Source organism: Chrysemys picta, chromosome 10, assembly GCF_011386835.1.
Source record: "Chrysemys picta bellii isolate R12L10 chromosome 10, ASM1138683v2, whole genome shotgun sequence".
Classification (NCBI taxonomy): Eukaryota; Metazoa; Chordata; order Testudines; family Emydidae; genus Chrysemys; species Chrysemys picta.
Window position 1 is genome coordinate 52,382,379 of NC_088800.1, and position 16,027 is coordinate 52,398,405.

Here is a 16,027-nt window from a genome sequence, read left to right on the forward strand (position 1 = left end):
TGTTAGTCTGGATCTGTAAAAAGCAGCAGAGAGTCCTGTGGCACCTTTAAGGCTATACATCTGTTAGTCTTAAAGCTGCCACAGGACTCTTGTTATAAAAGGACACAGAACTGGAAAAAAAAAATCAGACACTGAAATTCGCTATCCTAGGCCTATAAATAGTAAGAGGAATGAGGTTTGTACCCTTATGCATTTTTGGCAAAGTAAATTTTTTTTGGTTGATTATTACCATAAGCTGTTGTTAAAGAACCAAAATTTTATGACTGAAACAAAAGTAAATGGGTTTATGCAGCCCTAATGACATGATTTATTTCTCATTTCTCTAGATCATCTTCTCAGATGGTCAGGGAACATTGTGATCATCTAATCTGACCTCCTGCACATTGCAGGACCCAGAACCTCACCCATGTAATAGACCCCTAACATCTGGCTGAGTTATTGAAGTCCTCAAATCATGATTTAAAGACCTCAAGTTAGAGACTCCACCATTTACTCTAGTTCAAACCAGCAAGTGACCCAGGCCCCGTGCTGCAAGGGAAAGTGACAGATAGAAGGGATGTTTCTTGCATCACCTGTGATACCTAATAGTTTCTTAAAAGTTAAAACAAAAATTTAAATAGAAGGAATTTTTTCCTTTATGCCCTTCTAACAAGGAAGGGCAGCACAAGCCTCAAAGCTCATTAGGAACCTCTCTCCAACAATTATTCTACCTGGGAAGTGCTTAGGTACTGTATCTCCAGGTTTCCTAGAGCCCTCATTATTGAAACACATTAAGGACCCTTAATCTCAGATCAGGATATCTCTGAAAATATAAGGTTTGATGGTGCAGAATTTCCAAACTAGAAGTTTCTCTTTTTAAACCATCTCTTGACATTTCTCTTGGCTTTCTGGCTTGACACAGGGTATAAACCACTTCAAATGAGCCCACTGCCATACCCACCCCTCCATGCTGAGGGCTATGGTATTCTGCAGCTGTTTGTCATCAGGACTTCGGGAGTAAAGGTGTTAGGTATATTTCAAAGGAACACATTGTAATTTTTAAAAGCTACATGTGTAAGTGTTTTTTTACATTAAATTGTGAGCAACTTGAGGGTGGGAGATGGGAAAACTACACACCCCTCCATACAGTGGTCAGTACTAATAATGACAGAAATAGTATTTAGCCTTCTTAGCCTATTTAGCTACCAAGCCTCTGGTAGCACACATCCATCTATTTTTAATATCTTTAATATTGAAGAACAGATTGTTTGTATAACCAGTGGTGAGGCGAATAAAATCCTGGTTGACTTTGATGAGAACAACCTGCAAGCCATAATTCTTCCTAAAGAACTCGCCCACACAAGCAGAAACACAGTGGAGAGAACTACAAAGACACCTTTTCAAAAATCTGCAGACTGGTGCCACGCTGCCCTTTGTGCCTTTGAAAATTTCTCTCTAATGTGCAAGGTCTTCAAAGCAGCCACATTCAAAAACATTCATGCCCAGATTTGATTTTGGCCCTCCAAGAACGAACGAACGAAGGAATGAAGGAAGGAATAAACAAACACTACTCTACTAAGCAAGCACCAAAAGGGAAGTGTTTAAACTAAATCATAGAACCTAGGTTTAGAAGCGACCACAAGGGTCGCCACCTGCCGAGATGCAGCATTTATTTTGTTTAAATATTCCTTCTTCCATCCAAAGTGAAGCTTACCCAGTTCTTTCACACATTTGGGGTTACAATTATTTATAAAGAACATCTCCAATTGTCACAATGGCATTCACCTTCTTAGAGAAGTTCTCTACTAGACTCTCTTCATATGTTTATTCACCTCCTGGACCTTCTTCCAGGAACCTCTTCACCAAGGCTCTACCCAAGAACAGAAAAAAAATCTCAGGTCATGGGTTACCCAGAGCTTTGCTGGAAATGGGAGGGATGATGAGATCCCTCCTATGACATTTTTACTCATGGCACTCTCAGAAATGACAGGGAAATCCTGAGTTTTTCTCTAACTCAGCTGCCACCAGAAATGATTCTGACTTTTGCATCCATTACCACTGCCTTGCTCATCAAAAATGTCATCAGCTCTTGAAGGTCCAACCTCTGTGGAGGTGGCCACTCCCTTAAACAAACTGCTTGACCCACCCAAGAGTTGCAACCTTGTTGAAGCTAACTACTCCCAGCGTCCTTGGTTTGTTCCAAGTGGTGCACTGGGACCCAGCTTTTCTAGCTTCCCATCCATTGTATTCAGAGTTGAAGATAATAATTCCATCTCGTTTCCTAAGGTCTGAAGTTTGTTTTCTAAATTCTTTGCATCCTGTTTTGAGCAAGATAACACCCTGACAAACTCCCAGATCAAGGACTCTTTGGCAGGCAGCAAAGCACTCCCGCTGCACTGTCATCTATGAAAAAGAGGCACATATTTTTAAAAGCCATTATTTTCCTTTATTTCCCCTCCTTCCTTTTTCTTTAAGGAATATCATCATCTATGTTGGGCAATTTTGTAACAAACAAAACTAAAAATCTATATTACCCATTGAAACTGATTTAAGGATCCAAACAAAGGGCTTGCATCAATGTAACAATTAAATTTAGAAACTGGATTTAGTTAAGTCAGTGCAATTTCTAGGTCTACGCAAGCCTTTATGAACATGAGACACCTAAGTAAGTATGATTTACTGGATTTCACAATTACTGTCTTTGCAGAGTGAACAAAGGTACATGAAGATGGCATACAGGACTTTGGCATTACCCAGAGAGCTAGTCACTTGGCCAAACACAAAAAAGTATCTTTCAGAAGCCTCCAGCCACTCAGGAGATTCCAAATTCAGCAATTATTTATACTACAAAAAAAATTAAATAGGAATGTACATTTCCTTCAGTTAAAACAAGATAGGCTTCTGTTCACTCTGCTGGGATGAAGAGAGAGGTTCTTTTATATATGATATTTGTTTTCTATTGGGGATCTTTGTTTTTAACTCTTTTTGCAGAGATACAAAATCACTGTTGCTACCAGAGAAAATTAAGCATTTATACACCTTCAGAGGAATTACACAAATACTCTAGGAAACCATTAATTGACAGTCTAAATCCACAGTGTAAAAACAACAACATATTTCAGGAGTGGTGGGAGTAAACTAAACAAAAATCCTTTGTTAAACTGGAATTAAGATTATAAATATATGGAGTATTCTTCAGGTGGGAAATTGCACAATGTAGTTGTTTTTAAAATCCACAAGATTTCCTGAAAGCCAGGAAATTGAAAAGTGGAAATTGCACAACACTGTTTCACGGGGGCAAGGCACTTGGCTTCACTGCCTATTGGGCCCAAACCTTGGAAACTTCAGTACCCCTGCTTCATTCCATCAGCTCCCTGCAGCGAGCTGATGGAATGGACACCTGTGGGAGACTTGCACACCCAAAGGGAACAATACACACCAACTTCCTTGATCTGGAGTGACTCTCAGCCAGCATTGTAAAAGCACGAGGGTTTATTAGATGTCTGGAACACAGCGTAGAAAGTCCTTACTTACCATAGAGAACAGAAAGTTAGAACTAGGGATATAAATAACGTTTAAAAACTAGTAACCGTGAAACCAATTAAAATTCTATTGGTTACATGCTTAAACATTTACCTGGTGAACTACGGATGTGGGGGATAGGGGGCGCTGCTGGCCCTGTGGCGTGCCCAGGGTCCCTGCTGCTGCCAGCCCCAAGGTGTGCCCGGGGTCTCGGCTGCCACCTGGCATCCCAACACATCCGGGGATCCCTGCTGCTGCAGTGAAGGACCCTGGGTGCACGGGGCCAGCAGCCCGGCAGGACCCGGGGTGGAGTTTAACCATTAACAGAAACCAATAAGCATCAAACTTATCGGTTAACTGATTGAACTCTTACATCCCTAGTTATAACAGTCCATTTGGAAAAAGAAGAACAGGAGTACTTGTGGCACCTTAGAGACTAACAAATTTATTAGAGCATAAGCTTTCGTGGGCTACAGCCCACTTCTTCGGATGCATATAGAATGGAACATATATTGAGGAGATATATACACACACACACATACAGAGAGCATAAACAGGTGGGAGTTGTCTTACCAACTCTGAGAGGCCAATTAATTAAGAGAAAAAAAAACTTTTGAAGTGATAATCAAGATAGCCCAGTACAGACAGTTTGATAAGAAGTGTGAGCATACTTACAAGGGGAGATAGAGTCAATGTTTGTAATGGCTCAGCCATTCCCAGTCCTTATTCAAACCGGAGTTGATTGTGTCTAGTTTGCATATCAATTCCAGCTCAGTAGTCTCTCGTTGGAGTCTGTTTTTGAAGTTTTTCTGTTGTAATATAGCCACCCGCAGGTCTGTCACTGAATGACCAGACAGGTTAAAGTGTTCTCCCACTGTTTTTTGAGTATTTTGATTCCTGATGTCAGATTTGTGTCCATTAATTCTTTTGCGTAGAGACTGTCCGGTTTGGCCAATGTACATGGCAGAGGGGCATTGCTGGCACATGATGGTATATATCACATTGGTAGATGTGCAGATTTTTTCTCTTAATTAATTGGCCTCTCGGAGTTGGTAAGACAACTCCCACCTGTTTATGCTCTCTGTATGTGTGTGTGTATATATATCTCCTCAATATATGTTCCATTCTATATGCATCAGAAGAAGTGGGCTGTAGTCCACGAAAGCTTATGCTCTAATAAATTTGTTAGTCTCTAAGGTGCCACAAGTACTCCTGTTCTTCTTTTTGCGGATACAGACTAACACGGCTGCTACTCTGAAACCAGTCCATTTGGGTCAGTCCAGAGCCCTTTGACCCCTCCCTTAAGCCCAGTCCAGAATCTTCTCTCCTGCCTTCAGCAGCCCACACTTAACAACCCCACCTGGCCATTCCCCAGCCCTTCGCTCCCCAGCTGATCATACCCAGTTGGCTTCCTAAGGAGGGTGGGCCATCCATGGTCATTTGTTGCTAGGTGCCAAATGTCCAGGCAATTGGAGTGGCCATTGTCTTCTAGGAGTTTCCATGGGCATGGGGCCCAAGCAGCTAACTTTTTTATCAGAAAGTATCCGAGTTTCACAGCTGGTTGACAGCTAGCTGTCAATGGCTATGTCTAGACTAGGATTTTCAGACCTATAATTCCTAACAAGTGCAGCTCCATTAGGTAATTCCAGCAGGAGCTGGGGTGTAGATAAGGCTCAGACAACTTTACGGACATGTCACAATTTGTTCAGAGCAAGGTTAGAGGACATGATGGTGAAAACACCCAGAGCCCTCCTAAGTTTTATCTATGCTATACCTTCCGCTTGTTCCACCATTGGTCAATAAGCATAAAATAGACAAGGCCTTAGGTGCATGTCTACACCAGATACATACATCGCTCGGCAGCAAGTCTCAGATCTCGGGTCAACTGACTCGGACTTGCACTATGGGCTAAAAATAGAAAGAATTGACGCTGTTATTCGGGCTGGAACCAGGCTGTGAAACATGGCAAGGGGGATGGGTCTCAGAGCCCACGCTCCAGCCAGAGTGGGAGCATTTTTATTATTATTTTTAGCCCCCGTAGCATGAGCCCGAGTCAGTTGATCTGGGCTCTAGGATTCGTGGCCCAAGGTGTTTTTTTGGTAGTGCAGACATACCCGAACTGGCATTTTACCCAAGGACACCTTGAATATTGTCACCTTAGTTTATTAAGTAGACTGTAGATAGTCTAGCTTCACGGATAAAGGAGATGTAAGACGATGGATAACAAAATGGCCACTGCACGGGGTTAAAAAGCCGTTGTAAAATGAGGAAGTTTGGAAGGGTCTGGGTATAGTGCCTGCCACGCAAGAGAACAACATGTTTATAAACATCAATTTATCCTTGCCAGAGGAGTGGTGTTCCTCCTCCTTAGATTAGGGAAATTCAAGCTACAGCAATAGAGAATACGACTACACTGCAATAAAAGATCCATGGCTTGGCTGTGGCTGGCCCAGGTCAGCAGGCTTGGGCTGTGGGGTTATAATAAAGTTGCACTGAAGACATTTGGGGCCTGGGCTGGAGCCGGGCTCTGAGACCCCACAAGGGGGCAGGGTCTCAGAGCCGTTCTCCAGCCCAAGCCCAAATGTCTACATTGCTATTTTTAGCACTGCAACCAGAGCCCCACTAGCCTAAGTCAGCTGGCCTGGGCTTCGAGACTTGGTGCTGTGGATTTTTAATTGCAGTTTAGACATACCCTAAGTGGGTTTCCTAAAGTCTGTGGTAGAGACAGGATTAGATGCAGATCTGACTTCTAGTTCTGTGCCCTAAAGTAAGGAAAAGATTTCCAAAAAAATAGATACATTAAAAAAAAAGGATTAAAGTTGAGTCTAAAAGCCAAAAGGTAACTCAGGATAACACCTCTGAAAAAAAGGGTCTTACAACACCAACTCCTTCATATAGCCATATACTCTGATTTTAAAGTGTTATAACAAACCCACCCTGCTGCCAACACCAGTAGTATTTAGACGATAAGTAAGCCTGCAGTTAGAAGAGACTACATCTCAGAGAAAATTTCTGCCCCAGCAGAATTCCTAGATAAATATCTGAACTGCCTCTGTGATCAGATTTCATTATTTTTAAAGCAAATTCCTGTACATGATGTAGACGCTGCTTGCAACATCAGCCTTCATGTATAGAACCTCTCTCACACTGCAGGTGATAACTATGGCAGGTCTCTCAAATCTTCGCCTCGTTGACAGGAAATGGCTTACTGGAATCATTCAAAAAGTGCAGAGCTAAGCACGGATCAGGAAGAGAGAGACAGTCAAATTCTCTCTCTCTCTCAAATAAGACTCCCACCTCCCAGGATACCAACACTCCCTGATACTTCATGCAAAAGAAGGACTAGTAATATCTTGTGAAATTATTCCTATGAGAAACAGACTAAAATACATTTATCTTATTGAAAGAAGCACACTAGAGCTATGGGTGCTTTAAATTCATAGTGTGAGGATGGCATGATTTCCTCCAGGTGTGGAGAGGTTAGCCCCAGCTCCAGTTGCGCTGCGTTGGCCAGGGGTCTCTAAAACCTCTAACTCATTGGCATTGCACCAGGGGATATCCTGAGCATTGTCCAGCCTGGTTTATAAAACAATCTACATAGCCCAACAGTTGTTTAGATCTCCAAGTAGCTTGTGCTCCTCTTTCCCAGGGCAGAGACCACCAATCATAGAATATCAGGGTTGGAAGGGACCTCAGGAGGTCATCTAGTCCAACCCCCTGCTCAAAGCAGGACCAATTCCCAACTAAATCATCCCAGCCAGGGCTTTGTCAAGCCGGGCCTAAAAAACCTCTAAGGAAGGAGATTCCACCACCTCCCTAGGTAAAGCATTCCAGTGCTTCACCACCCTCCTAGTGAAAAAGTTTTTCCTAATATCCAACCTAGACCTCCCCCACTGCAACTTGAGACCATTACTCCTTGTTCTGTCATCTGCCACCACTGAGAACAGCTGAGCTCCATCCTCTTTGGAACCTCCCCCCCCCCTCAGGTAGTTGAAAGCAGCTATCAAATCCCCCCTCATTCTTCTCTTCTGGAGACTAAACAATCCCAGTTCCCTCAGCCTCTCCTCATAAGTCATGTGCTCCAGCCTCCTAATCATTTTTGTTGCCCTCCATTGGACTCTTTCCAATTTTTCCACATTCTTCTTGTAGTGTGGGGCCCAAAACTGGACACAGTGCTCCAGATGAGGCCTCACCAACGTCGAATAAAAGGGGACGATCACATTCCTCGATCTGCTGGCAATGCTCCTACTTATACAGCCCAAAATGCCGTTAGCCTTCTTGGCAACAAGAGCACACTGTTGACTCATATCCAGCTTCTCGTCCACTGTGACCCCTAGATCCTTTTCTGTAGAACTGCTACCTAGCCATTCGGTCCCTAGTCTGTAGCAGTGCATGGGATTCTTCCGTCCTAAGTGCAGGACTCTGCACTTGTCCTTGTTGAACCTCATCAGGTTTTTTTTGCCCAATCCTCTAATTTGTCTAGGTCCCTCTGTATCCGATCCCTACCCTCCAGCGTATCTACCACGCCTCCCAGTTTAGTGTCATCTGCAAACTTGCTGAGAGTGCAGTCCACACCATCCTCCAGATCATTAATAAAGACATTAAACAAAACCGGTCCCAGGACCGACCCCTGGGGCACTCCGCTCGAAACCGGCTGCCAACTAGACATGGAACCATTGATCACTACCCGTTGAGTCCGACGAACTAGCCAACTTTCTATCCACCTTATGGTCCATTCATCCAGCCCATACTTCTTTAACTTGGCGGCAAGAATACTGTGGGAGACCGTATCAAAAGCTTTGCTAAAGTCAAGGAAGAACACATCCACTGCTTTCCCCTCATCCACAGAGCCAGTTATCTCATCATAGAAGGCAATTAGGTTAGTCAGGCACGACTTCCCCTTGGTGAATCCATGCTGACTGTTCCTGATCACTTTCCTCTCCTCTAAGTGTTTCATAATTGATTCCTTGAGGACCTGCTTCATGATTTTTCCAGGGACTGAGGTGAGGCTGACTGGCCTGTAGATCCCCGGATCCTCCTCCTTCCCTTTTTTAAAGATGGGCACTACATTAGCCTTTTTCCAGTCATCCGGGACCTCCCCCGATCGCCATGAGTTTTCAAAAATAATGGCTAATGGCTCTGCAATCTCATCCACGAACTCCTTTAGCACCCTCGGATGCAGCGCATCCGGCCCCATGGACTTGTGCACATCCAGTTTTTCTAAATAGTCCTGAACCACTTCTTTCTCCACAGAGGGCTGGTCACCTTCTCCCCATACTGTGCTGCCTAGTGCAGCAGTCTGGGAGCTGACCTTGTTCGTGAAGACAGAGGCAAAAAAATCATAGAGTACATTAGCTTTTTCCACATCCTCAGTCACTAGGTTGCCTCCCTCATTCAGTAAGGGGCCCACACTTTCCTTGACTTTCTTCTTGTTGCTAACATACCTGAAGAAACCCTTCTTGTTACTCTTAACATCTCTTGCTAGCTGCAACTCCAAGTGTGATTTGGCCTTCCTGATTTCACTCCTGCATGCCTGAGCAATATTTTTATACTCCTCCCTGGTCATTTGTCCAATCTTCCACTTCTTGTAAGCTTCTTTTTTGCGTTTAAGATCAGCAAGGATTTCACTGTTTAGCCAAGCTGGTCGCCTGCCATATTTACTATTCTTTCTACACATCGGGATGGTTTGTTCCTGCAACCGCAATAAGGATTCTTTAAAATACAGCCGGCTCTCCTGGACCCCTTTGCCCTTCATGTTATTCTCCCAGGGGATCCTGCCCATCTGTTCCCTGAGGGAGTCAAAGTCAGCTTTTCTGAAGTCCAAGGTCCGTATTCTGCTGCTCTCCTTTCTTCCATGTGTCAGGATTCTGAACTCGACCATCTCATGGTCACTGCCTCCCAGGTTCCCATCCACTTTTGCTTCCCCTACTAATTCTTCCCTGTTTGTGAGCAGCAGGTCAAGAAAAGCTCTGCCCCTAGTTGGTTCCTCGCATGGGTGCAGCTGGATCAGTGGATGAACAGAAGGCGCAATATTTGGAGGAGGAAGGAAATGATACAACTTAAACTAGCTTGAAATCACTAAAGGCTGAGGCCAGGGCCCTCTAAGACATGGACTCCAAGAATTATCTGCACCCTCCTGATTCTCCATTCCCACTAGGCAGAATAGCCCAGAGAGGATAGAAAATGTACAGAATTTTAGTTGTAAGCTTCTCCTGGCTAGGACTACCTTTATATACACATTTGTACAGCTCCCAGCAGGACGAGGCATCAGATCCTACTGGGGGCCTTTGGCTGCTACTGCAATTTAAATAATACAAATCTTATTTTAACAAGTGGCAGAGACGCGGGAATTATGCAGCACTGCCCCAGCCTTTTCCCCTGCACAGTTCCGTTCCCCTCCATTCGGTCAATACCTCTTTGGTTTTATTTATTAATTAAGCTGAATAGCAATGAAGTTCTCAACTTTTCACTGTTTGAGTGCCACGGATGTAGGCATTTTAAATGCGTATCTACACTTACAGGTTGTCACTGAGAAGTGGGAGCTTTGGACAGTTTGGCAGTGGCAGATGAGGCTTTGGGCACCTTGGAGGGGCATTTTTTGTTTCCTGGATGCAGTAAAAACTTTGGATTCTGATAAGGGGACACTTCTCAGTTTGTCTCTCCATTTTGGGAAAGGGTCAAAGATGACAAATTTGAAGGGGGAGGGACCAAGGGCTTGAATTCCTCAATCCTAACTAGAATCACTAAGTGCTACTGCACCCTTCCCCCACATTCCCAGCCATGAAAGGAAGACACTAGCTTGATGTTTCTGCTAAAGTGTGCAGCAGTGAAATAGTTAAATCACATTTTAAAGTGGTGGCTTTAGGCTTCAGGTCAACAGGAGAATTCACAGCTCTGAGTGATTGTCACAGGCTGGATACAGGCTCAGGCAGGCAGCCCTACATGATAATTACAGTGTTCACATTTTGAAGGTTTTCTCTGCAACCTTAAAGGATGTAGATTTCTCTCCCCACACCCCTCATCCCACAAAAGCTTAGCTTCTGGAGAACAAGTTTGGCATAACCATACAATTACACATCCACTCAGATGGCTGCATAACTACAACATACATCAGGTTCTGCTGCCTAGAGGGCTTGGTGAAAGCAATCATTATCAACCACATTGTTGCACTGCAAATTTCTTCTACTAACCTGAACTTTGAGGCCTTGTCTGCACTGAACAATTTTACAGTGCTAAGAAACATTTATTCCATTTCATCTGACTGAAATGCAGCTGGGTTTCACAAACAGAAGTGCTTTGATAGAGAGCACGAGGGCTAATGAAATATTACCAACAGACCTTGGTTTTTCAGGGCTCAATAGTAACTGAGTCTGCATTGTTCCAATGCCAGTGTAAACACAGCTCCATCACTAGAGCTCCTAGGCACTAGGGTAATACAAATAACCACAGGGCCAGGAGTTGGAAGGGTCAACATCTATTTGTAAGAAGATTTCACGTCATGCATCAGTTAGTGCGTCTTACTTTCTTTGATCAATAATTCAGAGGAGCTAAAGAGCTCAGACTTTTTGCTGTTCTAATTTTGAACCATTTAAAACCATCTATTCTGTTTCATCATCTCTGAAATACATTGCATTGATTGGCCGGCCGAGGGCAATGCTGCCAATGCAGTTCTCAGCACCTCTAGTACAATGCACATTTGTACTTTCTGGTTAGCATTTTTTCCTTTGGCAATTTAACACAGGTCACACTAATTACCTCTGTCTTACCTCAGGTTGACAGAAAGTTTAGTTACTCCCCCTGGCTGCCCTACTTGGTAGCTACCAAAAGGGCTCTAGATCTTCCCATATTCTTTCCAAATCAAGATATCCCTGAGATTACAAATGATAATATACTCACTGTCTCCCCATCTCACCCGAGTATTGCAAGGATACAGTAAGCCTTGCCGGGCATGCTCACTCTCTTTCCTCTCTCTACCCCTTGGGTCAAACCCCTAGTGTCCTTGATTTTGCAGTCATTTCAAGTGACTCAGCCTCCCTGTTCCACAACCTGGCCAAGCCAGGCAAACCTTCCATCAGGAGGCAGGGAAGAGAAAGATTCTCCAAATGCCCTTTTGTGCAAAGCAGGGCACAACAGGCCGGGAGCCAAGAGGCTGAGTCACAAACTCACCTCTTCCACAGTGCCCTGTTTATGTTTCTTTGCACTTCAAGGCTCTTACTTTTGAGGACTGCTTCACTTTCCTTACTGCAGGGAGGAGACAACTGTCATTCCCACCATTCTACTAAGAAGTTAATGGAGAGAATGTAGAAGGTCATGTTTTGAAGAATCATAGAATATCAGGGTTGGAAGGGACCTCAGGAGGTCATCTAGTCCAACACCCTGCTCAAAGCAGGGCCAATTCCCAACTAAATCATCCCAGCCAGGGCTTTGTCAAGCCAGGCCTTAAAAACCTCCAAGGAAAGAGATTCCACCACCTCCCTAGGTAAAGCATTCCAGTGCTTCACCACCCTCCTAGTGAAATAGCGTTTCCTAATATCCAACCTAGACCTCCCCCACTGCAACTTGAGACCATTGCTCCTTGTTCTGTCATTTGGCACCACTGAGAACAGCTAAGCTCCATCCTCTTTGGAACCACCCCCTCAGGTAGTTGAAAGCAGCTATCAAATCCCCCCTCATTCTTCTCTTCTGGAGACTAAACAATCCCAGTTCCCTCAGCCTCTCCTCATAAGTCATGTGCTCCAGACCCCTAATCATCTTTGTTGCCTTCCGCTGGACTCTTTCCAATATTTCCACATCCTTCTTGTAGTGTGGGGCCCAAAACTGGACACAGTACTCCAGATGAGGCCTCACCAATGTCGCACAAAGGGGAACGATCACGTCCCTCGATCTGCTGGCAATGCTCCTACTTATACAGCCCAAAATGCTGTTAGCCTTCTTGGCAACAAGAGCACACTGTTGACTCATATCCAGCTTCTCGTCCACTGTGACCCCAGGTCCTTTTCTGTAGAACTGCTACCTAGCCATTCGGTCCCTAGTCTGTAACAGTGCATAGGATTCTTCCGTCCTAAGTGCAGGACTCTGCACTTGTCCTTGTTGAACCTCATCAGGTTTCTTTTGGCCCAATCCTCTAATTTGTCTAGGTCCCTCTGTATCTGATCCCTACCCTCCAGCGTATCTACCACGCCTCCCAGTTTAGTGTCATCTGCAAACTTGCTGAGAGCGCAGTCCACACCATCCTCCAGATCATTAATAAAGATATTAAACAAAACCGGTCCCAGGACCGACCCTTGGGGCACTCCGCTTGAAACTGGCTGCCAACTAGACATGGAGCCATTGATCACTAACCGTTGAGCCCGACGATCTAGCCAGCTTTCTATCCACCTTACAGTCCATTCATCCAGCCCATACTTCTTTAACTTGGCGGCAAGAATACTGTAGGAGACCGTATCAAAAGATTTGCTAAAGTCAAGGAAGAACACATCCACTGCTTTCCCTCCATCCACAGAGCCAGTTATCTCATCATAGAAGGCAATTAGGTTAGTCAGGCACGACTTCCCCTTGGTGAATCCATGCTGACTGTTCCTGATCACTTTCCTCTCCTTTAAGTGTTTCATAATTGATTCCTTGAGGACCTGCTCCATGATTTTTCCAGGGACTGAGGTAAGGATGACTGGCCTGTAGTTCCCCGGATCCTCCTCCTTCCCTTTTTTAAAGATGGGCACTACATTAGACTTTTTCCAGTCATCCGGGACCTCCCCCGATCGCCATGAGTTTTCAAAGATGATGGCCAATGGCTCTGCAATCACATCCGCCGACTCCTTTAGCACCCTCGGATGCAGCGCGTCCGGCCCCATGGATTTGTACTCATCCAGTTTTTCTAAATAGTCCCAAACCACTTCTTTCTCCATGGAGGGCTGGTCACCTCCTCCCCATACTGAGCTGCCCAGTCCAGCAGTCTGGGAGCTGACCTTGTTTGCGAAGACAGAGGCAAACTGGAACTGGAAGCAGAACCCAGATGGCTAACATGACAAGCTCAAGCCTCATCCATAATGCATTTCAGAATGAACATACTGAAACTATGCACTTGGTTATCCTTTCTAATTCCTAGACAACACTTCGTTCCTGAAATAGAACCCAAGAATCCTGACAACCAATGTCCTGCTCTAATAACTGGACAACCCTTCCCACTAAGATACACAAATTGTCAACCCCAATATTCTACTCCAGTCTAGTAACCAACTGGCAAAGTGTTTTGTGTCTCACTTTGGAGGCCAGTTCACATGAAGACCACTATTCTTTTAGCTCAAGTAGTAGAGCTCTGGGCTGCGGAACTGAAGGTCCTGAGTTCAAACCCTGCTGATGATGTGTGTGTGGGTGTACGGCTTACCCACAAGACAGAATTTGTTTTTCCAGTTTTCTATTTACTCAGTTGGGTTATTTAATTCATGCAATGAAAAAACATTCTTAAACTAGGCTTTTCAAACATAATTTGTCAATTATGGTGTATGATGTGCAAGAAAACTCATAAGTTCCACATTTCAGTTTTGTCTGTGACAAACTGGCAGGTTTGAAAGTTCAGAGGTATGCTTGAATCTCCAGTCACGAGGAGCAGATTAAGCAGTTTTGCTACGATCTTCTCTGCATCTTTGCCAGCCAGCAATCTAACAGGATTTGTGTGGGTTGCTACAGTTACAGAAATATCAAACCTCCTGTAGATAAGAAATGAAAACTTTGCATTACCCCCCCATCTTCTACCCTTCTTTGCTCCTCCTCTGTTCCCCCCATCCACTTTCCTAACCCAAGCCTCTCTCCACATTGTTGCGACTATTGCAACACAATCGGTCAAATTGTAACAGGGCATTTGGCCTTGTAAAGGGGACCTGCAAAGTGCAAACAGTTGGGCTGTGGCCCTTTTCAGCGCAACATAAAAAAGCACCCAAAAGATCCAACAGGTCCTTCCCCCCCATAACAAAAATAGATTTAAAAAAAGAGACAACTTTTTAACATTACAGATCAGGGGTGGGCAAACTATGGCCCGGGGGCCATATCCGGCCCTTCAGACGTTTTAATCTGGCCCTCGAGTTCCTGCCGGGGAGCAGGGTCCGGGGCTTGCCCCACTCCGGCGCTCCAGCCAGGAAGCGGGGTCAGGGGTTGGCCTCGCTCCGTGTGGCTCCCAGAAGCAGTGGCATGTCCCCCCTCTGGTTCCTACGCATAGGGGCAGCCAGGGGGCTCCGCACGCTGTCCCCACCCCAAGCGCGGCCCCCGCAGCTCCCATTGGCCAGGAACCATGGGCAATGGGAGCTGAAGGGGCAGCGTCTGTGGATGGGGCAACGTGCAGAGCCGCGTGGCCATGCCTCTGCGTAGGAGGCAGAGAGGGGACATTCCGCTGCTTCCGGGAGCTGCTTGAGGCAATCGATGCCTGGAACCTGTACTCCTGTCCCTCTCCCACCCTCCAAACCCCTCAGTCCCAGCCTAGAGCATCCTCCTGCACCCCCAACCCCACCCCAGAGCACGCACCCCAACTGGAGCTCACACCCCCCTCCAAACCCCTCGGTCCCAGCCCAGAGCCCCCTCCTGCACCCTGAACTCATTTCTGGCCCCACCCCAGAGCCCGCACCCCCTGCTGGAGCACTCACCCCCTCCACATACCCCCAACCCCCAATTTCATGAGCATTCATGGCCCGCCATACAATTTCCATACCCAGATGTGGCCCTCAGGCCAAAAACCTTTGCCGCCCCCCCCCCCTCCCCGTTACAGATTCAAGTCTTGCCTACCATATGTAAAGATTCAGTGGGGTTGTTTTGGTTGGCTAGCTCTCAGTACTAAAAGAAAGGGGAAGGGCCAATGGGAAATCAGGACCCTGACACTGACAGTCCCCAGGAACAATGCCGAGAGGCCAATGCTCCAGGTCAGCCTCATTGACAGGGTGGGCAGGCTAGTCCCGTCCTCCGTGTGAGCTGTAATTGCCTGGGTCAGACAGAGTGGGGCCGAGCTAAAGAGAAAGCGGAGGCCCAAGCTGAGCTGGGGAGCAGGTCCGTGCCAGCCAGAGGGGCCAGAAAAGCAGCCCTGGAAGCAGGTCAGAGCTGGGAGCAGAGTCATAGAAGCAGCCCACAGAGCAGACCTGTTTGGGAGGAGAGCTGCAGCAACCAGAGCCAGGGGGGCCAGAGAAGCAGCCCAGGAAGTTGGAGGCAGAGCAGCAGCAGCAGCTGTGCTGAGGCAGAGTGGGGCTGGGGTGGGAACAGTCTGGAGCCAGGTGCGGTGAGCAACTGGGGAGAGCGAGGGGGCCCCTGAGCAGCGGGCCCAGTGCAGGGAGACGCCCCCAGCCAAGAGGCCTTGCAGGTCAGACTTGGAGGGGGATCGTAACCCCGACGGGGAGAGGGCAATGCTGGGAAGAAGGGTCCTGCCACCTAGAGCCTGAGACCGTGTGGCCACTGCCAGAGCAAACGTCCGACCCTCAGCATCCCTGCAGCACAGCCAGTGCCTGAGAGGGAGGCCTGGGACTTGTGAGGAACAGACTGAACTTCTCTT

General features: G+C 46.1%; 1 protein-coding gene across 3 annotated transcripts in view; it reads right to left on the reverse strand.

The window, feature by feature from the left end:
• Positions 1-16,027, reverse strand: part of RAB11FIP3 (RAB11 family interacting protein 3) — a 184,976-nt gene that overhangs the window by 58,436 nt on the left and 110,513 nt on the right. The window lies entirely within an intron of this gene.